This window comes from Echeneis naucrates, chromosome 5 (genome assembly GCF_900963305.1).
Source record: "Echeneis naucrates chromosome 5, fEcheNa1.1, whole genome shotgun sequence".
Classification (NCBI taxonomy): Eukaryota; Metazoa; Chordata; class Actinopteri; order Carangiformes; family Echeneidae; genus Echeneis; species Echeneis naucrates.
The window spans coordinates 16,756,257-16,781,869 of record NC_042515.1 but is presented as its reverse complement, the minus strand read 5'-3'; the positions used below and the strand labels follow the sequence as shown (position 1 = coordinate 16,781,869).

The 25,613-nt window shown below is 41.8% G+C and overlaps 1 protein-coding gene across 2 annotated transcripts in view; it reads right to left on the bottom strand.

Moving 5' to 3' along the window:
• dlgap4b (discs, large (Drosophila) homolog-associated protein 4b) overlaps nt 1–25,613 on the bottom strand; it is a 103,229-nt gene that overhangs the window by 55,549 nt on the left and 22,067 nt on the right. For both annotated transcript variants that reach the window (XM_029502892.1, XM_029502893.1), the window contains exon 2: nt 8,256–8,320. The gene's annotated coding sequence lies outside the window, so the exon portion shown is untranslated. The remainder of the gene's footprint in view (nt 1–8,255; nt 8,321–25,613) is intronic.

Below are 25,613 nucleotides of genomic sequence, written 5' to 3'. Positions count from 1 at the left end.
TAGCTGGATGGTGTTAAAGGCACTGGAGAATTCAAAGAACATGACTCTCACAGCACCGCTGCTGTAGTCCAGTTGTTTCAGGGACTGGTTCAGAAAGATGATTACGTTGTCGAAACTGATGTTCACAGCTGGGAAGTGAACCACAGGGGGTCTAGCTCTGAGCTCACCACGGGACAGAGGTTGTTCAAAATGATCCTCGGCATGGTCTCCGTCAGCTAAGGGCCACAGGTGAGGGCCACAGGTTTGAAGTGGTGGGCTCCCGGGGGTGCGGCGTCTTTGGAACTAGGACCACCCACTGGACCTTCTCCCGGCTCAGGCTGAAGTTGAAGATCCTGGTCCTCTTCAGTAGTTGGGACCTGATGCCTTTTTACATACCTTTGCATACATGTGCTTGTTTTTTCACCACAGGCATACAAAGGTATGTAAAAAAAAAAGAAAGAGTGTAAATGTCCCCCTCCCCAAAAACAGAATCACACATTAATATCACGGATGATTCATCACATCGCTGCCGTATGTACCCTGCACCTAGGTGCCAGGTTTAGCCAAAGGGTGTGAAATTTGTCATTAAGTGTGTGTGTGGTTTTGTTTTGGGTTTGAATGTAACATAACATATGCTGTGAGGGGGGATGTAATAAAACATCTTTCCAAGCTCCATGTTATATTGGATAACATAAGAGAAAAGTGTGACTTGCGGCCTAAGTACAGAGCAGTGGAAGCCAAGCTGATGATGGGACTTCCAGTCACAAAAGTCAGAAAAAACTTCCAAGACTTTCATTAGTATTCAGTTGAACTGTGTACACATGCAGTCCAACAAGTAGTTGTTGCTTCTTCTTTGAGGGCCAAGAAGGCTTCAGGTGTAAAACAAGTGACCGATTACACGCCACGTATGTCTGCAGCAGTATATTCAAACTGTCAAGTGGGCTGTTTGAATAAAATGAGAACAATTTAAATCAACCTCGGGCCACATTCAACTAATGCAGATGCAGCTCTTTATCCTGACTGACTCTCCGAGGCCCAATCAGACTGTCTGTTACCTGTGCATATTTTCAGAGACAAAATTAAAAGAGCGAAATTCAGCCAGCCGGAGGATCATTTGGTCAAATACCCTCATACTGAGAGATGCTTACTCAATACTGAGTTACATAAAGCTTCGCAAATGACGCCAAGACAGAAGGATTTAGACAAGGAAACACGTTTTTCCTCTGTTGGGGCAGGGGTCGATACCTAGAGGTAGAAGCTGTGGGTGTCATGTCTGCTTCAGCTTTCCACTCACCAAAGCTCTCATGTCGACACAACGCTAACTAATTACATTAACACCATTGCCCCAATTTTTCCTGAATATACTGCACATGCAGTAACCACTTTTTTAGGGCTACAATCCAGTGCAAGGGCTCTGCCATGAAAGAGGAAAACTTTTTCAAATGCACAAGGATGATCATAAATACATTTAAAACACAATGGCCTAAAACATATAATTGAATCCAGGAAAAAACAACAAAACATGGAAATCTTGAACAGTGCCATGAGGCAACCATGAACAGACCAGTGGCACAGTTAGATTAGCAACATATTTACTCTTCTGAGTAGTTTTTCTAACAGCGCTTCATTAGTGCTTTTGCTGCCCAGTTTCAATAGTTTCTTCTTTTGTCTGGAAGTGTCTTCAGTAAGATTTATTTGGTTCTGTTTGAAGCTTCTTTTATAAGCTTTTATACAGGACCAAGGCCTGCAGGTTTTATGAGCTACTGTTCTATTTTCCTTCCAGTGTTGTTACATCAAAACATTCTATTTGACCATATTCACTGACATGGATGCAGACTCAGTATTGGACGATATTAGTTATTATTGCATTTTACTGTCCACATGTTTCGCTCAGCTGATCTCAAAGCAATCAGCTTGATAATCTGACTGCAGTTCAGGACAGGGCAGTTTGTCCTGCCAGCTGGGTGGTTTCAGTGTGCCTTTGACCTCGGCTGACACAACTGGATAAAAGGGGTCACATCTTACGTTTTACATCTACATGACAACTAAAGTCACGCTGTAGTGATAGAGATTTTTTTTTTCTCCGAGTGTATCTTGGACATGTAATCCGTTTTGCCATGAATCAACGTGATTTGCCAGGTGAGCTGTCATAACTAATAAGAAGAAAAAATGTCTGCTCCTCTCATGACAAGTGCTGAACTTATGTCCTCCCAATGATCCCTATCAAAATGAGCAGCTTATATCTGTCTGAGTTGCAGTGTATTAATCTTGTCAAATGGATTCAAAGAGCAAAGATACTACAGGCTGAGGACAGAGGACCAGATGGCGTCACAGATTGCAGGGAAAAATACGGAGCCGTCACTGGATGTAAAGAGAAGAGTTAGAGGGGCAGGTTTTTTTTTTTCGTAAAGTCGGAGGGGCTGTGAAAGGCAAAACGCAGAACAGGAAGTGTTTGCATGAGTGAGACGTCATGGAGAGAGATGCTCAGAGGGTATGCAGTCAGTGAAAATGACAGGATTTGACTCCTCCTGTCTCCGGCTCTATGATGTTAAGTCGTAGTGCTTTCCTCTACAGCTGCTGTCATTATATGCAGCAGAAATCCAGCTTCCTGTTGAATTATGCATTTGGGGGTGTGTCGTGTATCCAGACCACAGCAGTAACACATCTAAATGAAAAAAATAAAAAATCATCAGTCATCAGTTGGGTGTCGAGGTCATCTTTTAGGCCAGTGCATATAAATGATGCGACGTGAGGGTGACGTAACTTGTCTTCTATGAATGCGCTGTTAGTACAGAATGTATCTGTACTAAATAATAACAGGCATAGCAGCCATATGGTGACAATATCAACGAAAAGTCACCAACTGTGACAGACAGGACAGAACTTATAAATAAATTACCTGAGTTAAAAATGACCTGAACTCAAAAACCTTATCCTAGCCCTTGAAATTCCTTGGAGATCACACAGGCGTGAAGATTGTTTCCTAAAGTCAAGCTCAAAACTTTCTTGTTCTTTCAGGCTTACGTTTAATTAGTGTGTGTAGCTGTATTTCAGACTTCTTTATTATACATCGTTGAACGTATTCTTTGTACTCGTAGAGCAACTATTTTACATAACATTGATCATATACAGTGCTAGTATCTTAACTTTCTCTGGCTTTTTAGCAATTACAATTACTCCCAGAAACAGACACAGTCAATTTTAAAATATACTTTCTCTCTTCAAATATTATTGAGAATGAGACCTTGCACGAGAAATTAAATGAGAAACTAAAGCATCTGTTTCTGTCACATTAATTAGGTTACGTCATGTGACACTGATATTGAAGACCTCCAGTAATTGGTAGTCAGGTTATTAAAATAGAACCCACATATTAATAATAGGCACATTTACCCTGATATTCATTTTCTCTGAGAAACACTTACAACCAAATCAGACATTTTTAATAAGGACAAAGAGAGAGGAGTAGAGCATGATTTAATTTTCTCTTTGCACAGACCACCATGGTGTAGATGAGCTGACAATAGGCGTTTGCACTGTTAAGTGTAATTCTATTTCTGTTCCAATCCCGTCATAGACAAAGCAGTAGAAAGATCTGTTTCTGTGTGTGTGTGCGTGAGAGAGAGAGATGAAGGACTGCCGGTGGTGGTACCTGTCTGATACAGGCATATAACTATGCCTGGTGAAGGGCTGGCAAATCAGGGATACTGCAGGCAATTTGTCTGTTCAAAGTCAGCTTACATAATTTAGCTTTTAGCAAAGAGTTACTTTTCTTAAGACCTGCAGAGGTAAAGAGAACGGATAAGAAAAGCTGTCAGCTAGTGTATGTATGTGTTTGTATTTGTATCAGGAATGGGGTTAACATAATGCAAGCTGGAAACAAAAAGTGACGGAGCAGTCAGATGCCATGCAACAATCCTCCCTGGTTGGATTCAAACTGGGAACGTTGTGGTTCCAAGACCACATCTTAGGCCACTGGCCACTTCCTTGGTATCACTGACCAGTCCAGCAGAAATCTAAACATAATGCTTAAGTAAATTGGGTTACTGCTTTGTACTGAAGAGCAATCAATAAGATTGAGTCAGTGAGCACTAACACCTGATACTGATACTCATAGTGAAGTAAACTCAAGACAAAACGCCTTTTAATTTACTGATTGTAAGGCACTTTTATCGCTTGTATTTTACTATATAAGTGTAGTGTGGGTGTAAATATTAGTCAGTAACAGCAGGTGAGGCTACTTTAGCAACATAGGTATTGGTGTGTCTTTACTATATGAAAATCATAACCAGATAGCAAATGCAATTAAATATTATTTATTAGTGTGATCCAAACTGATGCTTATTCATTAGTGGTGTTTAGTCTGGCCATAAAATGCAATCAGGCAGTCAAACAATTTTGAATTGAGCTACTTGCGTTTCTGTGTAAAATGCCTCTGTGCATTTGTGTGCCTGCATTTGAAGAGTTTATATACAGAATGTAACAAAATGTTAGTTTGGCCCACAGGCAAAAATCACCTGAAACAAACAAGCATGGCATCTAGTTGGAGTATTTAGGTGAAGAAACTGTGTTATCAAGAGTCTGATGATGGTCTGAGAGAGAGAGAGAGAGAGAGAGAGAGAGAGAGATGGACAGAGAGAGGGAGAAATGAAAAGGCAGGAGCTTTAAAAGCTTTGAGAGGGATTTGTATCCAATAAGCCATGCAGAGGATTAAACCATGTTAATGCAATGCCTACACAAACTGGACAACACACACGAACACACACACACACACACACACACACACACACACACACACACACACACACACACACACACAGATGATGGCATGTCAGCAGAACGACAGGAATAAGCTTTTATACTGTAGTATGTTTATAGGTTAACACAACTGTGTGGGCGATCTGAGGCAGTGTGTACACAACAATACTGTGTCAGTATGTTTGTAGGTACTTTAACTCCTGCATGGAGCAAAGGCCACCAGCTTTTTACCAGTGTTAAGATCAAGACACTCTACAAAACTTTCACAGTCTTTACAGATTTTCAAAAGACTTGGAGTAGACACTAACAGGCTGGTTTCAGCAGATTTTTGTATGACGACCAAAAGGGGATCTGGACCAGACTGGGGATCACACGCTGAACAACTGCGCCATATGACATTTGATCACACACGACATGATTTGCAAAACCAGCTAAAGCCAACTGTAAGCATCAACCTCTTTCACAGACTCTCCGGAAGACGAGAGTTTAAAGGGTTAAACATATTAGTGTGTTAATGCATCAATTTGTTGTTTGTTAAACGCCAGAAGAAGAAGAAGAAGAAGTAAACAAACATGGATGACAATCATCTCTCTGCAGCTGTTTGTGCAGCTATCTGCTTGGAAATAAACAATCAGGAAGAAAAAAAAACAAACAAAAAAAACAGTGTTTGCCTCCATTGTTTTGATTTTCCTGCTACTTCCCGTCGTCTTCCGATGCCCGTTCCTGTGTCCCACCCTCTCTTTTTCTCTATTGGCTGTTGGCAACACGTGTTTGCAGTTGGGCCAGTAATCAGGTGACATGACCCGTCGGGTGGGTCTGTTCCCCTCATACACTACCAGAGTTTTGTTTAGACACACCCCAACTACAGCAGACTGGTGCAGACTTTTTCCAAGTGGGAATCCTATCTCACAGAAAAATCTTGCAGTGTGCCCTCAGCATTAATCTAAAGCAGACTCAGACTGGCTGGTGGAGACCTTGCACAACCAGGAAATTATGGAATTCTCAGAAATTAAGCAAGAAAATGAGCCATGCTAAACATTTTTAATATCTAATGACTCTGTGTTCCAGTACAGGGCTCACTAATAAAGCACAGAATTTTACATCTAATATACACTTCAACTTCCAGTAGTGTCAGCACTTTTGCTCTTTTGGCCACAGTAGACTTAACATCCCAGAAACAAGTGTTACAAAAGTTCCATGCATGAAAAGCTGTGCTGTAACTTATAAAGCCAGTCCAACGCTTCTATGTGAATGAACAGAACAGAAAGCGCTCTCATTAGAGACGCAAATCCCCTGCAAAACTGCAGCCCTGGCCTTAGCCTGCTCCAAGCAATGGAGAGATCGTTTCTCTAATATAAGCGACAGCGGCATCGGCTGAAGTTCAGAACAAGGAGGAGATATTTCGTATTTAAATGATGAATGTGTTAGTATTTAGTTGGTAGAAGAAACTGATCAATGAGTATTTAAATAATAGACGAATTAGTGAAATAATCAATCAAGGAAAAATGCACAACTGCGCTTTTGTGTACTGCACTTGAAAGGGTATATTGTCGGAGGTGCTAACTGTAGTCACTGCTGTGTAAAAGTATATTTCTGAAGAGGAAGAAGAAAATAGAACAGATGAACAGTATATGTGGACCAAAATAAAATAAAATAAAACAAGAACTCATCTTGGTTTCCAATCACAAATCTGCCTCTACTATACTGTAGCTGCATAACCATGAATGCTCCTTCAGCTCAGTCCTTTCTGCCTTTCACACTGAAATGCTTTACATAGACAGTGGGAGATAAATGTCTACACTTTATCTCGGGCCGAAAGAGACGGCATAATTAGCATGTATATTTTATGACAACAATAATTTGAATTACAAATGAAATGTTTAATGCATATGTGCTGCACTTATAATTAAACAGTGAATCCAGATGTCGCAAGTGCAACTCAAATCCATGTTTCACTCAGAAAATATGCGTGGTTTTTTACCCTCTAATTATCTCTACCATGGAACATGAGGTATGAAAAGCAGTTAGCTGTATTGTCTGAGACAACTGAGTCATTAATTAACTTAATCTCTGGATCAAATAGTGTGAGAAACTAAAGGAGGCACTTACTGGGCAATAATATGTAAACGAAAGATGGTGGGGTCATGTAAATTACTGCAACAAAATTTATTTGTGAACTTCAAAGTCAAAGCGTCTCCTCGTAAAACGAAATATTAGACACCTTGGATTTTATTCTGATGACACATATTTAATGTGTAGCCTATTTCTTTCTGAGTTAATGTTTAATTGGTTGTCATTTCCAGTAATGCTCACATCACCAGTTGGGAGGGATTCACCCAGAAAGTTAGTTGATTTCCCTTTGACAGGGTAAAAAAAAACAAACATGTATTTATTTATTATTAGGTAATATGATCAATACTTGCAGAGGCCATCATTTCCTTGGAAATATATATATTTTTCTTAAAGCCAGTTTAAGTTGAAGCTTTTAAACCTTTCACCCTGTGATGTATTGAGTATGCCCTGATCAATGGGTCACCTTTATGTGGAGCTACGCACTTTGAGCAGCTCAGTAGAGCACAAAATCACCAAGGCAACACCCGCACAAAGGATATTGATTTGGTTCTTTAGCACAAAAACCAAGGAGGTTGGAAGTCATAGATCTCTCGTCCTCCTGAAAAACTCTCCATGGGAAATTACACAAATGAACTTTAACTGTTTCCTTGCAGAGTTTAGTTGGCTTCTGAAGTTCAACAAACTCCAAAGCCCAGCTTAAGCAGGAAGACGTGGAAGCAACGGCTAAGTGGATGCAAAGAAGGCCGAGTTCCTTCACATGCTTGTTTACTCCGCACAAGGACGAACATTGCGCTCCTATGGACGTTATCGTGGAGAGCTGTGCTCAGAATGAAATTAATCCAGCATGAAATTTAGAGTCCAGTGTTGTACCTCGGGGAAGCCCTCAGAGGAAAGTCGTGATGCTCAGCACCGCAGCTATGCTCCATCAGTGCTCACTGCTCTGGAGGCAACACTGTGCATGTGTCTGCATGAGAAAACATGCCCTTTCACAAACGCAACAACACAACACTGGTGCGCTTACTGTACTCATGGTACATTCAAACTCTTTAACATCAAATACACTGACATTTCTATTCTGATCAGTTTTTGGCCTGAGCCAACAATAACCCAGAGAGATTTATTAGCCTGAACAAAGGACAAGTTCTGCCTCCCAGAGATTCATACTTGTTTTCCATTTGACAGCCATGTTCAGTCTAAATGCCCTCAAGAGTCATCGTATACTTCAATCCAGACAAGGTCAAGGCCTGTTGCCGCTCCATAGCCTGTGAGATAATTCTCCTGGCGTTTAAGACATTTCAAAAAATTCAACAGCAACATCAAGCAGGCCACTGCCTCATTAGCACTGGATCTGCAGTCCATTCACAACATGCTAATGAAGGCATTGAAGACACAGATAGGCACTGCCCTGAGGGCTGAATGAAAACAGAGATCCATGTATGCCATACCTTGCTGGTGAGACTGCCGTTTGTGGTTGAAGTCGATGCAGAACACGATTGGAGAGGAAGAAATCCTGAAACACAGAGACGACTATTCAGGTTTGATCATCGTACCAACCGAAGAGTTTCAATGCATCTCACAATATACATCTAACACTGGCAGTACGTTCGTGGTAAATTGCTTTAAATTTAATGCCAGCAAAGGCATCGTCAGTGGATTTTTATCAACATAATTCTGATTTCTGTGTATGGGTATTATTAGAGTGCTCTGATAACATCTTTTTCTCTAAAACCCCTTATTTTCCTCACAACTTTTTCAATACTTGGAAAGTCAATTAGCATCATGAGATAGGCAAAGTGCCGCATCTTGAGGGATAAAACGTTTCCATTAAAAACCATAGATTAGATTTGGAAAATGCTTCAAAGCCAGCAAAACTCCAGGAAGTAACATTGTAAATCAGCAGACACACTTTCCTCCAAGTTTTCAATATTTTCCACTGACAGTTTAAAGGCACAGAACAGTAGAAACGGGTAGCTCTTTAATTCCAGCATCTTAAAATGGGTTTTTTAAGATTATGTCATCCAGGACCTCCTGGGTTGTGTGCTCCCATCAGATAGACAACCTCCACAGGTGGTTGGCCATACACCATGGCCACACTATACATGTCAACGCAATTCACATACTGGTACCTGGGCAAAAATAAATAACTACACCGAACCAACGAGCTAGTGGCCAGGCAGCTAACAGCTTGTCTTAACTTGTCTTCTCCCTTCTTATTACTGTTTTTGTTGCAAATGCAAGCGGTTTCCAGGCAGACAGCACAAAACTGACCCTGACTTTAGCCTATATGTAACCACTCATTTACCACTTCAGGCTCCTTCCATTTCACATAACTGTGACACACACCATATCAGATTTCCAACATAAATATTGACCTGATTATTTTTTGAAGGAGATTGCTGTGGTTCAGGTCTACCATCCTTGTGATTTAAATCTATTCTGTATTCTCTTCTTCAGGGGGATTGATTACGATATGAATTATTTTATATTTAATGTCAATTTGAACTTTTGTATGTTTTTTTAGGTGCCACCTTTCAAACCATCGTACGTGTTCAAAGTGTTATGCTGCAGCGCCAGTTCAATAAATGTCCCAGTGAGCTTATTAGCATACTTCCAAGCGTGCACTTTATCTTAAATCTCTGCAGAAAGCCTTCTGCTGTAAATACATGATGCAGATCTACCTGCATCTAGGATGAGTCGTAATCATCGCTGGTGAATAAATAAAACACTGCGGATGGCTAGGCTGAACTGAACAGATGATTAAAATTGTCAGACTGTAGAACACTTCAGAGTCCTCCACATTAGCAGGAAGTCAATATTTATGAAAATAAAGTTAAAATTTGGGCTGTACCACTGGATTCATCTTTCATTTGCCAGAGGTCAGCTCTGAGGTTCGTGTTTGTGTGTCTGTGTTCACTATGAAATTTAGCACTAGAATGAATTGGCTCATAAACCTACATTGCATGAATGATGTAGGTATCTACTCAGATCACTGCAATCAGTACGATCACAACTGCGTGTTTTATATGAGAAAGGTACCCAGAAATCTAATGGGGAACCTGCTGAAACACAACGCGATGCCTGCAGACATTATCAAATGTGACTGATTCTCAAGGTAGACCAGGTAAAGGCCGGTGAAGTACAGCTCATAATGTCAGTTTCCTTTACCAGTAGGCTGAAATAAAATTTCCAAAATCTTTCAATCCTCTGTAAATGTCACTTGGACTCTCCTAATTCCCTTCTATATGAATATGTAAAAGGTTACTTGGGTATTAGCAAAGTAAATGAAATCTGATAGTTGGCTCAGTTATACCTGGAAGTTTGTATCTCTAAATGTTAAAAAATTCCTATACTTGAGAAATTCACTGTTGTGTATGCTGCAACATGAAGTGATTTTTTTTTTCTCTAAATTATAAAGTTAACATTTTCGAGAAAGCCTGTGCACAGGTTTAGGCTTTCAACATGATTGTTTGGCCTTCAGAATATGCACAACATATGGCATGATTTACTGTCAGCAAAGCTGCCAATGTTTTTATTGACCCTTGAAACGGTGCATAGCTTTGATTTTTATATAAATTCCACAGCCCTGCCAACCTCTAGCACAGTAAGGGCCATCTGAAAAATCATCATCAGAAAAAAAAAAAAAAAAAAAGAAGCAAGAAACCATTTCCACTGACTGAGCGAGGAATAAATGACGAGCATGGATTCTCACAACAGAGTTTGACTCCAGTCTTCATTTGCCAAGTTACGAGCTAAACTCTTCACTTTGTCTCATGTAGTTTTGATTTCTCAGAACGTGACTTGTGCTAACAGAAACAGAAAGTGCTAAGTGAAAGGTCTGGCTGCAGCAGGGATTCAGTGAGGCAATATTAGCGTAGCTCTCTGCTGACACACTTACTTCCTGTCTGAGGCGGCCACTCTGAGCTAACTCACTGCAAGCCATACCGCCTCTCTGCTGCTCAGTCACTTGTCCCTGTTAGCTCCCCATTTATCTCCTCTGTCTTTCTGTTAACCTGCCAAAATGTTTGTTTTGCCATTTTACCTAATTGCTTTCTCACAAACCCCCCTGTACCCATCTCATTTTATCTGCCGCTTTCCTCTGTCCTGTTTTTTTCTAAAACTCCACCTGAGTGAGTTGATCACTCCCAGACCTGCTTTGATCTGATCAAGCTGCTTTGTAAATCGACTGCCTCCCTCTTTAATCCTGCTCCTTTCTCGTCGCAAACGTATTACAAAAGGCCAAAAACGAATAGTGATGAGCTCACGCAGACATCGGTACAAAGAAATCTATTTCAGATAAACAAACATGACATCAGAGTCCTGATTCCTGTCTCTTTTACCGCACATGCTCTTATACATAAATTGTCATACTCCTGTATCTAACACCTGTTGTTGTCACCCCTTCCCCTTTCCCAGCAGGTTCCTTCGTAAAAATAGTCTGACTCCGGTAGTGCCAACATAATCCACTCTGGATGAAGGATTTGTCCACCGTCCCCCTCTTCCCTCTTATCTGTCACAGGAGTATAGTATTGCCTCAGCAAGGGGTGCTTAAAGGTAACCAGCTGGTGAGAACCAGAGTGGTGGGTCATTTCTAGGCGAGGTTGCAGATAAAACCATGCAGGCACCAAATGTGATACATTTGGACAGCCACCTTTCAAAGTGTTTGAGAAAATGCTGTGAAGCTTGAGGGTGAACTATTTGTTTCAGAGTGTGATTAAATTAAGTGACGGTTGAGAAGGCAGTGGCAAGGACTTGGTCGATATTTCATATTGCCCCAGAGATATTTTATCAGCTTCTCTATTTCCAGAAGTAGTGACGGCTACTCAACAAGCTCACATATTTTCACAAATACAAACGCGCACACACAAAACCAAAAAAAAATCATGGCGATGCAGTTATAGTGCAGTGTGTGTATTCTGACTAGATGCCTTCCTTGGGATTAAAACACTTGAATGTCAGCAAAGTTCATTTCTGCAAAGCAACAACAACCATTTTGCCTCGACAGATGTGACTCACAGGTCACAGGCTTAGTGTTCGCGCGTTCTCTCTGTTGTAAGAGCCCATAATTATCGTGGTCAAATATCTTAGCGGTCATTGTTACAGTGTGACTGCAGTGGACTCCGGGGGGAATACTGAGAGAGACTCACTTTACTTAGCTTTGCTCTGAGTGCTACTTTCTTGCTCTACTTTCTGCTCCACTTTGTGTCCCCTATAAGTTATGTTGCTGTGGCATACTTTACTTCTTTAACTAGCCCATCACTGTGGACAAATGCCATGAAGAGATTAATAGGCAAAAATATATGTTTAGTCATCTCAAAAACAGGGGCAAATAGATAACTTCATGCTCATGTATTTTTTTCAAGCTATTTTTAGTTTTCATTGCAAAGTAGGTCTGAAGATGGCAATGTCACAGGATTGGTTGGTTGATCCACCTCTTTGATAGACTGCCATAAAATCTTTTACCAACCATTACTTTTCCCAGAAAAATTCAAAATAATTTTAGAGGACCTAATTTATTTCTTTGGTCCACTACTTTGGCACAAATTTTGTAAGGAACTAACAAACAAAACTCAACTAAAATGATGAACATGGCAAACATGATAATAAGTAAAAGTACACATGGCCCATTATAATAAATATATAGAATTATTATACAAGACAATTCCATCTTATTATCTTGTGTCTATAACACCTTTTGGTCAAGTGTAAGTCTTTAAAGCCCGTGTCTGAGGTTTATGTGCAGACCATTCAGTCACTACAATCCTCTCAGTCATTAGACCAACATGCTTTATGGGTTCATAATTCATTAAAAACGCCTTTGATTTCTAATCAAGTTGAATACGTTATCGGGCCAGAACTCACTCCAGTGGTCACTTTGACATTACACTGTGAACAAGCTGAGCGTGCTGACCGTAATTGGAGGTGCGGTGTCTCTCCTCTGATCTCTGATTGCCACTGGGATCCTCCTTGCTATGGAAACAACCCCTAATGACCGCCATTGTGGCAACAGCTGCAGGCGCAGCAACAGTTGGCCAGGGAAGCTTTTTCACACTGAGAGAAAGGACAAGAGGGGAGCAGACAAGATATGCATCGATGTCTGGCTTACCTCCCCTCAATCCATCCATTTTTTCTGTCCATTCCTGGATTTGTCTTGCTCACTTTCCCCTCTGCATTATCATTTTACCCCTGAGGGTTTTCATACATAATTAAATCCTTAATGTTCTTCTCAAGCAAATAGGTTTTCAGAGTCATAAATATACAGATCATTACCAGAATCGCAATTATTATATCTTTCCCTCTTCACCCTCCAGTTAATCATGCAACCCTGATTTGGCAGCAGAAAGACATCCATCCAAAAACAACAATAGAAAAATTAACCCCTTTAACCCCATCTTGCAAGCACCCCACTTCCCCACCCAACCTCTCCCATCTTTCTTTAATGCACACTATAATTTTTTTCTTCATATCCATTCACCCCTCTCAATGTTTCTACCCATCCTTCCCACACTCTATCATTTACTCTCCTATATCATACCCACGCTGTTTCACCTATCTGTCCCCAGCTCTAGCTTTTGCCCTCCTGCTCTGTCTCTCCATCGGCACCTCTCAGCACCTCCTGGGCTCTGAGTGGCCTGTGCACTCCCGTGAGCCGAGACAGTCTGAAATATTGATGTCCCCAGGCGAGGTCCACCTCCAGCACACTCTGCAGGAGGTATAACCCAGGACCACAGTCAGGTAGTCAGAGAGAGAGAGAACCTACACATTAAGGACGGCTTTGCCATGGCAGATGGAGTGAGACAATGAGAAGGAATGCTGGAGTTTATGTGTGTGTGAGGAAAAACCATGTTATCCCAGCTGCCAGCTGGCTTCTTCATATGCATCCGGTGATTTGCTTCCAGGTGATCTGGAGCTTCAGCCAATGACGTTTGTGTGTGTAGACTCTTTCCATTTAGTGTTCGCTAAACATATCTCTGCCAGATTAGCCTTAACAAAAGCCTGAGGTTTGCTTAATGGAGCCCTTTGTTTTGTTTATGCACCCCTCCCCCTTTCCTGCATGTCTTCCCTGTTGTTTTCAACAATCTCCTTCCATCTCTCTTGACATCTCTCTCCCCCACAGCAAAACCCTTCATTTTCCTCCTCCCCTTATTTTCTGCTTGTTAGTCACACTCCCTCTCTTGTGTCAAAAATGTTCTTTACTGTATAGAGGTCTTTTTTTTTTTTTTCGTTTTCTCAGGGTAACTTTCTCTCTCTGGTGAAGGTGACCTTGCCAAGGAGACCACTGAGAATCTCCATGGAGACAACATCCAGAGAGGTGACGCTTAAAGAGGGAGTGGGGGAAGGGAGTTTACAAACAAGGAGACAGGGAATGAAAAAGCAATGGTGTGAAGGCAATTTCTCCACAGAGCTTATTTTCTCCAGCTCCTAAATCATGGTCCCATAACTCTGCTTGAGATTATTATATAATATACTCCACTATATTCCTTTCTTTGTCAGCTTCTTTTTTGAACATCGAGCAAACATAAGATTTTTTTTTTCTTCATAAAATTATAACATAAATTTTGATGTGAAACAACTTGCTGAGCCATTTTCCAGTTTTGGAGGATCACAAAGTATAAGTGTGATGCCCATATAGCTGGACATAATGATAAACATAATTACTGAAAAAATATGTCAGGTCTACATATCTATCTGTATTGTATGTAATAAAACTTTAAAAAGTTAATACATTCTTCTTCAGTTCCATGTAGGCCTTATGAAACTTGTTTACGGTGGGAGAAATCTAAATTTTAACATTGTTAAGCACTGGGAGATCACAGGCTTGATCAATAATTGGTGATGTGAGCACTAATTTTGCTTCAGTTTAGTTTAGTTTTTTTTTTTTTTTAAGATAACTTTTGTCACTTCAAGAAGTTACCAATACCACGGATTTGACCTTCAGTCATCAAAAGGGATCTCTTTAATATATTTTAAATTCATTTCATAATTATTTTTAATTCTATAGTGATGATCTGGTTTAAAATGTCAATAACTGTGATAGATATACCTCAGAATAATATATAGCTACATTATGCAGCCAAAGAGCTGAGGCGTCTAGGTTAAACTTCTAAAAACAGCCAGTGTTAGCAGTTTGGATAACACAGGATCCCTGCTTTAGCTTTTGAGTTGACCCGCTTGAGGAGTGACAGCAAATTTGACCCTGGACACTGAACACTATGAATTCAAAATGCACAAATGTGTAAGAAAATGATCACACATAAAAAAAAAAAAAAGAATGGAATGATAAACTTCTGTTCTGATGTTCCAGTTTCAGTGTCATAACATTGTCAGGTGCTTTAATGTAGCAAAAAGTCAAGTCAACAAACGGAAAAATTGGCAGAAACATTCCCTCGTGGGAAACAATTTGGTTCAGCAGGAAAAAAAAAAAAACAAAACAAATTCACGAGCAATTTTCTGGCTCTCAGTTATTGCGTATGTGAGATGCAATCAGGCCTGCAATGCGTCACTCACACTGCTGCAGGGAGAGACATTCACAGCTGCCTGTCAAAATTAGGGCCACCCTACTTTCCCCAGGCACTCGTTCTAAATGTAAATGTATGTGTTACATCTGAATATAAATACTTCATACTTTATGTCTTGAACCCCAGAGAACCGCACGCATGATTTGATCCACGTTGGGCTCTCAGTCCGATGAGCTTCAGAGGTTGAGCCTTATGTTTCATACACTGAAGTGTGGAGATCTGCATGTTATAGAAAACATTGTGGTGTATAATTTCCTATTGTTGGAACAGCACTGACTATTACACAAAATATAACTGGGACATCATGGGGGGGGAAGAAAAAAAAAATCAAATATACGTGAATACTAAAAAAAAAAAAAGAACAAAGATAGCTCATCTGGTTCAGAAAAACCTACAAGCTGCTGTGTTTCAGTTTGGATTTTGTAGTTAAGAACCAAATGTTTTGCTAGGAATCAGTAGTTCAGATTTTTCAAACAAGAAGAAAATCATCCCATGGAGAATTGAGCCCCATACAAAGGGAGCAGTACTGGCTGCATGTTGTGGAGGGAGTGATGCGTGACCTGGAGCAGGAGGAAGCCAGAGACTTGGGGGAGTATAGTGTGTTTGATCAGGGGATTGGGGGGGTGCTCTAACTCAAAGGACCATGCCAAACATTTTGCACACCAAGGATTGTATAATTTTGGTCATGGCCACCGCTGGCTCTGGGGCTGTTCTCAAGCCAACATGGAAATGAGAAAAACTCCAAGGAATACTTCAGTTAAAATTCCCAACTTTGCAGCAGAAATAAATGTATTGACAGTCTGGGACAAAAAATGGTTTCGGTCTTTGGTCATTTCAACCTTCATGCCAACTGTGGGTGGTGAGAATGTCTATAGAACTGCATTTGATATGCCCCAGTAAAGCATTTCCACCATCTTTGTGTCTGTCTGGTAAATGTTTGATACATTTTCACCAGAAGCCACCGCTGTCACATAAACACATTCCCTACATCTAAAATTAAGATAAATAACAATTTATGTTTATGAAGTTGATTAAATAAGATTAATAGTGGAATAATTCATTGCCTGCTTTGCTGATTACAGATTTTATTGTTTTAAAAAATTGACTTGCAGTTCAAAGTAAAATTTCCATCTAATATTTGGTGATTTGGCAAACAGCAGGTGGTTTCGTATCCCAAGAATATGTTATTCAGACACACAATAGGTTATCAAACAATATGTACATACAGTGAACATATATTGAGGCTTACTGGCGACTGTGAACAAGTGTGGCCATTGCCAATGCTGAATGCTCTCCCACTGCTAACTGTGGTGGACCAGATGGATGGAGGCAACTCTGTACCTCTGCCCCGTCATTGGGAACTTTGGGAGCTTTAGAGGCCATTCAACACAGAAGGATTTAAGAAGTAACAAGTAACGGGTATGGAAAAAGGAGAGAGCAAAGTGAAGTTGGAGCAGGGAAGTTTAAAAACAAGGACACTGTAGTTGTTGCGTCTCAGCCAGGCGAAAAAAATCATTTCATTTAAACCAAAGTGACCTTAAAAACTAAATAAAAAAAAAAAAAAATCACAACACATCTGCTGACTAAGCTTTGCAACCCAGACAACGATGCACATATAGCAATGGCAGCAGCACACTCGACTCACATGTAGACATTCACAGATTTAAGAATTATTCTCAGTCCTTTAGAGCAGATCTATTAGTGAAATATCCCCACAATCCAATTATTAGACTAAAACCCTCATAAGAAATTAAATTCTTAATTAGTCAAATTAAAACTCAGAACAACAAAGTGTGATTAGTGTGATTGTGCAGAGTTATTGACCCCTGAACAATGTGTGCTGAGGATTTGTTCACCAGGAAAGTAATTTTAACAGCCAACTAGAAAATTCCAGGGAAATTTTGAAGTGCCACGGGACCCGGGGCCCGTCGTCCGTCACCCCTCGCCCATCGCCCCTCGACTGGACGAGCAACCCGCGTACCGTCATGCTGTTGAAAGCCATCCTGGTGAAATTTCCGTTCGGAGAACCGATTGAGCTCGATTCAATGAGCGTGTCTTTATATCTGTCTCTTTGTATGTCTGTGTAAATGTGTGAGTGCATCTGTATATCTGCCTCTATTTCTGTCTGTGTATATGTGTGAGTGCGTCTGGATATCTATCTGTGTCTACATCTCTATATCTCTGTGTCACTCTTTGAGAAGAAATCATTCAAAGTGATGGCCATAGGCCACAGACAGAGTGAGATGAGACCAGCATGACAATTGATCTATGATTGCGTAGTAAGCGTAGGAGCTATCATAAAGCCTTTTGTCACAAACAGAGTTCAAAGTCTTCAGACCCGTTTAAACTTTGAACAGCGTTTCTGTGACAAAGTGTGACGAAGCAGTGAGGCTCCAAAGTGGGGTGGGTTTGATCGACAGACCTGAGCTGAGAGAGATGCGGTCGTCACGGTGTTTGCAACCCGCGTACCGTCATTCTGTCGAAAGCCTTCCTGCTGAAATTTCCGTTCAGAGAACCGATTGAGCTCAATTCAATGAGCGTGTCTGTATATCTGTCTCTGTGTATGTCTGTGTAAATGCGTAAGTGCATCTGTCTATCTGACTGTGTGTATGTCTGTGTATATGTGTGAGTGCGTCTGGATATCTGTCTCTGTGTGCGTCTGTATATCTGTCTGTGTGTGCATCTGGATATCTATCTGTGTCTGCATCTCTATATCTCTGTGTGTGTCTTTGAGAAGAAATCATTCAAAGTGATGGCCATAGGCCACAGACAGAGTGAGATGAGACCAGCGTGACAATTGATCTGTGATTGCGTAGTAAGCGTAGGAGCTATCATAAAGCCTGTCGTCACAAACAGAGTTTAAGGTCTTCTGACCCGTTTAAACTTTGAACGGCGTTTCTCTGACAAAGTATGACGAAGCAGTGAGGCTCCAAAGTGGGGTTGGTTTGATCCACAGACCTGAGCTGTATATCTGTCTCTGTGGATGTCTGTGTGAAGTGTGAGTGCATCTGTATATCTGTCTCTTTGTATGTCTGTGTAAATGTGTGAGTGCATCTGTATATCTGTCTCTGTGTATGTCTGTGTACATGTGTGAGTGCGTCTGGGTATCTATCTGTGTCTACATCTCTATATGTCTGTGTGTGTCTTTGAGAAGAAATCATTCAAAGTGATGGCCATAGGCCACAGACAGAGTGAGATGAGACCAGCGTGACAATTGATCTATGATTGTGTAGGAAGCGTAGGAGCTATCATAAAGCCTTTCGTCACAAACAGAGGTCAAAGTCTTCTGACCCGTTTAAACTTTGAACGGCGTTTCTGTGACAAAGTATGACGAAGCAGTGAGGCTCCAAAGTGGGGTGGGTTTGATCCACAGACCTGAGCTGAGAGAGCTGCGGTCGTCACGGTGATTTGAGAATTCGTTCGGGTCAGAGCTCAGACTCTCCCGAAAACGCTCCGAAAAGTGGATTTTGACCACGTCCCGAACTACTTCGAATTGCGAGCAAACCGTAGCTCCGGTCCGAAAAACGAAAACACCGTGAGAGACAGAAGAGTCTGGGGATTCTGCCAGTCTTATTTGAAAGGAAAACTCCTTAAAATGAGCGTGTAGGGACAGTGCAAAGACAGAGTGAAATTGTTTTTCGGAAAACCATGATTTGCATTGCAGTCAATTGGGCCAAAAACAGGTGTTTCTGACGCTCTGAGCCCTCCAGTTTAAATTTGGTGAGGAGTAGAGTTGTAAAAATTTGATTTTCTGAATCCCAAGACCCGTGTCTACGTTTTGCCAAAAAATCTTTTGTCTCCCTTTCACGGTTTGGCCGTGAGCTCGAGTTAAACATGAAAATGTCGGTTAATTTTTCACAGTGCTCTCACTCTACTTAACGAGCGGTTACACTCTAACTTTGAGGAAAAAGTGAATCGGACTGCTCCTTTGAGAGCTCGTAGTTTGAAAAGTGGACTGTTTAGGAGAAAAAGGTTTGATTTTGTGGAAAGAGCACAAGATTTCCTCCGTTTTAAAGTTTGAATGATATTTTCAGGTGCACGTATGACTGAGCTATGCGGATGAGAAAATAGGTGAATTTTTGAGGCGATTTTTCGTCGTCTCCCATGCATTCTCTATGGAAAATTTCGGCTGGTTTTTTGGGAATAACTTTGGGAAAAATCGGAATATCGACTACCCAGAACTTAGCACACTTGTCCCAATCGAGCCGCACGTTTTGATATATATATTGTTGGGCTACGTCAAGCGGTACGACCCGCATTAGACGCCGAAAATGTGACGGAATAATAATAATATTAAGAAGAACTAGAAAATTCCAAGAAATTTTGAAGTGCCACGGGTCGGCGTCCCCTCGCCCGTCGTCCCCTCGCCCGTCGTCCCCTCGCCCGTCAAAGCAATCCCGCTGAAATTTCCGTTCGGAGAACCGATTGACCTTGATTCAGTCAGTGTGTCTGTATATCTGTCTCTTTGTGTGTCTGTGTATATGTGTGAGTGCATCTGTATATCTGTGTCTGTGTATGTCTGTGTAAATGTGTGAGTACGTCCGTATATACGACTCTATTTGTGTCTGTGTATACGTGTGAGCGCGTGTCTATATCTGTCTCTGTGTGTATGTCTGTGTATATGTGTGAGCGTGTGTCTATATCTCTCTATTTCTGTCTGTGTATATGTGCGATTGTGTCTCTGTATATGTGCGAGTGCGTGTCTCTGTGTGTGTCTCTGTATACGTGTGAGTGCGTGTCTATATCTGTCTCTGTGTGTATGTCTGTGTATATGTGTGAGCGTGTGTCTATATCTCTCTATTTCTGTCTGTGTGATTGTGTCTCTGTATATGTGCGAGTGCGTGTCTGTGTGTGTGTCTCTGTATATGTGTGAGCGCGTGTCTCTGTGTGTGTCTGTGTATATGTGTGAGCGTGTGTCTATATCTCTCTATTTCTGTCTGTGTATATGTGCGATTGTGTCTCTGTATATGTGCGAGCGCGTGTCTCTGTGTGTGTCTGTGTATATGTGTGAGCGCGTGTCTATATCTGTCTCTGTGTGTATGTCTGTGTATATGTGTGAGCGTGTGTCTATATCTCTCTATTTCTGTCTGTGTGATTGTGTCTGTGTATATGTGTGAGTGCGTGTCTCTGTGTGTGTCTGTGTGTGTCTGTGTATATGTGTGAGCGTGTGTCTATATCTCTCTATTTCTGTCTGTGTATATGTGTGATTGTGTCTCTGTATATGTGCGAGTGCGTGTCTCTCTGTGTGTCTATGTATATGTGCGAGCGCGTGTCTCTGTGTGTGTCTGTGTATATGTGTGAGCGCGTGTCTATATCTGTCTCTGTGTGTATGTCTGTGTATATGTGTGAGCGTGTGTCTATATCTCTCTATTTCTGTCTGTGTGATTGTGTCTGTGTATATGTGTGAGTGCGTGTCTCTGTGTGTGTCTGTGTGTGTCTGTGTATATGTGTGAGTGCGTGTCTATACCTGTCTCTGTGTGTATGTCTGTGTATATGTGTGAGCGTGTGTCTATATCTCTCTATTTCTGTCTGTGTATATGTGCGATTGTGTCTCTGTGTGTGTCTGTTTATATGTGTCTCTGTGTGTGTCTGTTTATATGTGTGAGTGCTCAAGGTCAGAGGTCAAGGTCTTCTGAGCCGTTTAAACTTTGAACGGCGTTTCTGTGACAAAGTATGACGAAGCAGCGAGGCTCCAAAGTGAGGTGGGTTTAATCTACAGCAACAGCTGCACACAGACCTGTGCTGAGGGACCTGCGGTTGCCACGGTGATTTGAGAATTCAGTCTGGTCAGAGCTCAGACTCCCTCCAAAACTCTCCCAAAATTGGCTTTTGACCACCTCCCGAACTGCTTCGAATTGCGAGCAAACCGTAGCTCCGTTCCCAAAAGCGAAAACACCGTGAGAGGCAGAAGAGTCTGGGGATTCCAGCAGTCTTTGTTTGATTTGAAAAGTCCTTAAAATGAGCGTGTAGGGACAGTGCGAAGTCAGAGTGAAATTGTTTTTAGTGAAACCTTGATTTGCATTGCAGTCAATTGGGGCAAAAGCAGGTGTTGCTGGCGCTCTGAGCGCAACTGTGTAAATTTGGTGAGGAGTAGAGCTGTCAAACTTAGATTTTATGAATCCCAAGACCTGTGTCTACGTTTTCCCAAAAAATCATTCGCCTCCCTTTCACGGTTTGGCCGTGAGCTCGAGTTAAAAATGAAAATGTGGGTGAAATTTTCACAGTGCTCTCACTCTAGTTAACGACCCTCTCCACTCTAACTTGGAGGAAAAAGTGAATCGGACTGCTCCTTTGAACGCTCGTAGTTCGAAAACCGTACAACTTAGGAGAAAAAGGTTTGATGTTCTGGAAAGAGCACAAGATTTCCTCCGTTTTGACGTTTGAATGACATTTCTAGGCGCACGTATGACTGAGCTACGCGACTGAGAAAATAGGTGAAATTCGGAGGCGATTTTTCTCCAAACCCCATTCATTCCTATGGAAGATTTTTTGAGGTTTTTTGGGAATAACTTTGGGAAAAATGGGAATATCGACTACCCAGAACTTAGCACACTTGTCCCGATCGAGCCGCACGTTTTGATATATATATTGTAGGGCTACGTCAAGCGGTACGACCCGCATTAACTGCCGAAAATGTGACGGAATAATAAAAATAAGAACTAGAAAATTCCAGGGAAATTTTGAAGTGCCACGGGACCCGGGGCCCGTCGTCCGTCGCCCGTCGCCCGTCGCCCCTCGCCCCTCGACTGGACGAGCAACCCGCGTACCGTCATGCTGTCGAAAGCCTTCCTGCTGAAATTTCCGTTCGGAGAACCGATTGAGTTCGATTCAATGAGTGCGTCTGTATATCTGTCTCTGTGTACGTCTGTGTATATGTGTGAGTGCGTGTCTATATCTGTCTCAGTGTATGTCTGTGTAAATGTGTGAGTGCGTCTGGATATCTGTATATGTGTGATTACGTCTGTATATTTGTCCCTGATCATGTCTGTGTATATGTGTGAGTGCGTGTTTATATCTATTTCTGTCTGTGTATATGTGTGCGTGTGTCTGGATATTTGTCTCTGTGTGCGTCTGTATATCTGTCTGTGTTTACATCTCTATATCTCTGTGTCTGTCTTTGAGAAGAAATCATTCAAAGTGATGGCCATAGGCCACAGACAGAGTGAGATGAGACCAGCGTGACAATTGATCTGTGATTGTGTGGTAAGCGTAGGAGCTATCTTCAAGCCTGTCGTCACAAACAGAGGTCAAAGTCTCGTGACCTTTTTAAACTTTGAACGGACTTTCTGTGACAAAGCATGACGAAGCATTGAGGGTCCAAAGTGAGGTGGGTTTGAGCCACAGCAACAGCTTCACATAGACCTGAGCTGAGAGAGCTGCGGTCCTCACGGTGATTTGAGAATTCGCTCAGGTCAGAGCTCAGACTCTCCCGTGGCTTTTGACAATGAGTATGTCTGTATATCTGTCTCTTTGTATGTCTGTGTATATGTGTGAGTGCCTGTCTATATATGCGTCTATTTGTGTCTCTGTATATGTGCAAGTGCGTCTGGATATCTGTCTCTGTGTATGTCTGTGTAAATGTGTGAGTACGTCTGTATAGTTGTCCCTGATCATGTCTGTGTATATGTGTGAGTGCGTGTCCATATCTGTCTCTGTGTATGTCTGTGTAAATGTGTGAGTTCATCTTTCTATCTGACTGTGTGTATGTCTGTGTATATGTCTGAGTGCGTGTCTATATCTGCCTCTATTTCTGTCTGTGTATATAAGTGAGTGCGTCTGGATATCTGTCTCTGTGTGCGTCTGTATATCTGTCTGTGTGTACATCTCTATATCTCTGTGTGTGTCTTTGAGAAGAAATCATTCAAAGTGATGGCCATAGGCCACAGACAGAGTGAGATGAGACCAGCGTGACAATTGATCTGTGATTGCGTAGTAAGCGTAGGAGCTATCATAAAGCCTGTCGTCACAAACAGAGTTTAAGGTCTTCTGACCCGTTTAAACTTTGAACGGCGTTTCTGTGACAAAGTATGACGAAGCAGTGAGGCTCCAAAGTGGGGTGGGTTTGATCCACAGACCTGAGCTGTATATCTGTCTCTGTGTATGTCTGTGTATATGTGTGAGTGCGTCTGTATATCTGTCTCTGTTTGCTTCTGTGTACATGTGTGAGTGCGTCTGTATATCTGTCTGTGTCTGCATCTCTATATGTCTGTGTGTGTCTTTGAGAAGACATCATTCAAAGTGATGGCCATAGGCCACAGACAGAGTGAGATGAGACCAGCGTGACAATTGATCTATGATTGTGTAGGAAGCATAGGAGCTATCATAAAGCCTTTCGTCACAAACAGAGGTCAAAGTCTCGTGACCTTTTTAAACTTTGAACGGCGTTTCTGTGACAAAGTATGACGAAGCAGTGAGGCTCCAAAGTGAAGTGGGTTTGATCCACAGACCTGAGCTGAGAGAGCTGCGGTCGTCACGGTGATTTGAGAATTCGTTCGGGTCAGAGCTCAGACTCTCCCGAAAACTCTCCGAAAAGTGGCTTTTGACCACGTCCCGAACTACTTCGAATTGCGAGCAAACCGTAGCTCCGGTCCGAAAAACGAAAACACCGTGAGAGACAGAAGAGTCTGGGGATTCTGACAGTCTTATTTGAAAGGAAAACTCCTTAAAATGAGCGTGTAGGGACAGTGCAAAGACAGAGTGAAATTGTTTTTTCGGAAAACCTTGATTTGCATTACAGTCAATTGGGCCAAAAGCAGGTGTTGCTGACGCTCTGAGCCCTCCAGTTTAAATTTGGTGAGGAGTAGAGCTCTCAAACTTAGATTTTATGAATCCCAAGACCTGTGTCTACGTTTTGACAAAAAATAATTTGTCTCCCTTTCACGGTTTGGCCGTGAGCTCGAGTTAAACATGAAAATGTCGGTTACTTTTTCACAGTGCTCTCACTCTACTTAACGAGCGGTTACACTCTAACTTTGAGGAAAAAGTGATTCGGACTGCTCCTTTGAGAGCTCGTAGTTTGAAAAGTGGACTGTTTAGGAGAAAAAGGTTTGATTTTGTGGAAAGAGCACAAGATTTCCTCCGTTTTAAAGTTTGAATGATATTTTTAGGTGCACGTATGACTGAGCTACGCGACTGAGAGTATAGGTGAAATTTTGAGGCGATTTTTCGACGGCTCCCATGCATTCTCTATGGAAAATTTCGGCTGGTTTTTTGGGAATAACTTTGGGAAAAATCGGAATATCGACTACCCAGAACTTAGCACACTATTCCCGATCGAGCCGCACGTTTTGATATATATATTGTTGGGCTTCGTGCAGCGGTACGACCCGCATTAGATGCCGAAAAAGTGACGGAATAATAATAAGAATATTAATAAGTATGGAGAAGATTAAGTAGTGCCTCGTGCTATGCACAGAGGCCACTTACTTCTACTGTGTAGAAGTAGTGGCCCCTGTGCTTATAGCCCGTGGCACTAAATAATAAGTATGGGCGAAGAATAAGTAGTGCCTCGTGCTATGCACAGAGGGCACTACTTCTACTGTGTAGAAGTAGTGCCCTCTGTGCTTATAGCCCGTGGCACTAAACTAGAAAATTCCAGGGAAATTTTGAAGTGCCACGGGACCCGGGGCCCGTCGTCTGTTGCCCGTCGCCCGTCGCCCCTCGCCCCTCGACTGGACGAGCAACCCACGTACCGTCATGCTGTCGAAAGCCTTCCTGCTGAAATTTCCGTTCGTTGAACCGATTGAGCTTGATTCAGTGAGTGTGTCTGTATATCTGTCTCTGTGTACGTCTGTGTATATGTCTGAGTGCATCTGTCTATCTGTCTATGTGTAAGTCTGTGTTAATGTGTAAGTGCATCTGTATATCTGTGTCTGTGTATGTCTGTGTATATGTTTGAGTGCGTGTCTATATCTGTCTCAGTGTGCGTCTGTATATCTGTCTGTATCTGGCATCTCTATATCTCTGTGTGTGTCTTTGAGAAGAAATCATTCAAAGTGATGGCCATAGGCCACAGACAGAGTGAGATGAGACCAGCATGACAATTGATCTATGATTGTGTAGGAAGCGTAGGAGCTATCGTAAAGCCTTTCGTCACAAACAGAGGTCAAAGTCTCATGACCTTTTTAAACTTTGAACGGCGTTTCTGTGACAAAGTATGACGAAGCAGTGAGGCTCCAAAGTGGGGTGGGTTTGATCCACAGACCTGATCTGTATATCTGTCTCTGTGGATGTCTGTGTAAAGTGTGAGTGCGTCTGTATATCTGTCTCTGTGTATGTCTGTGTAAA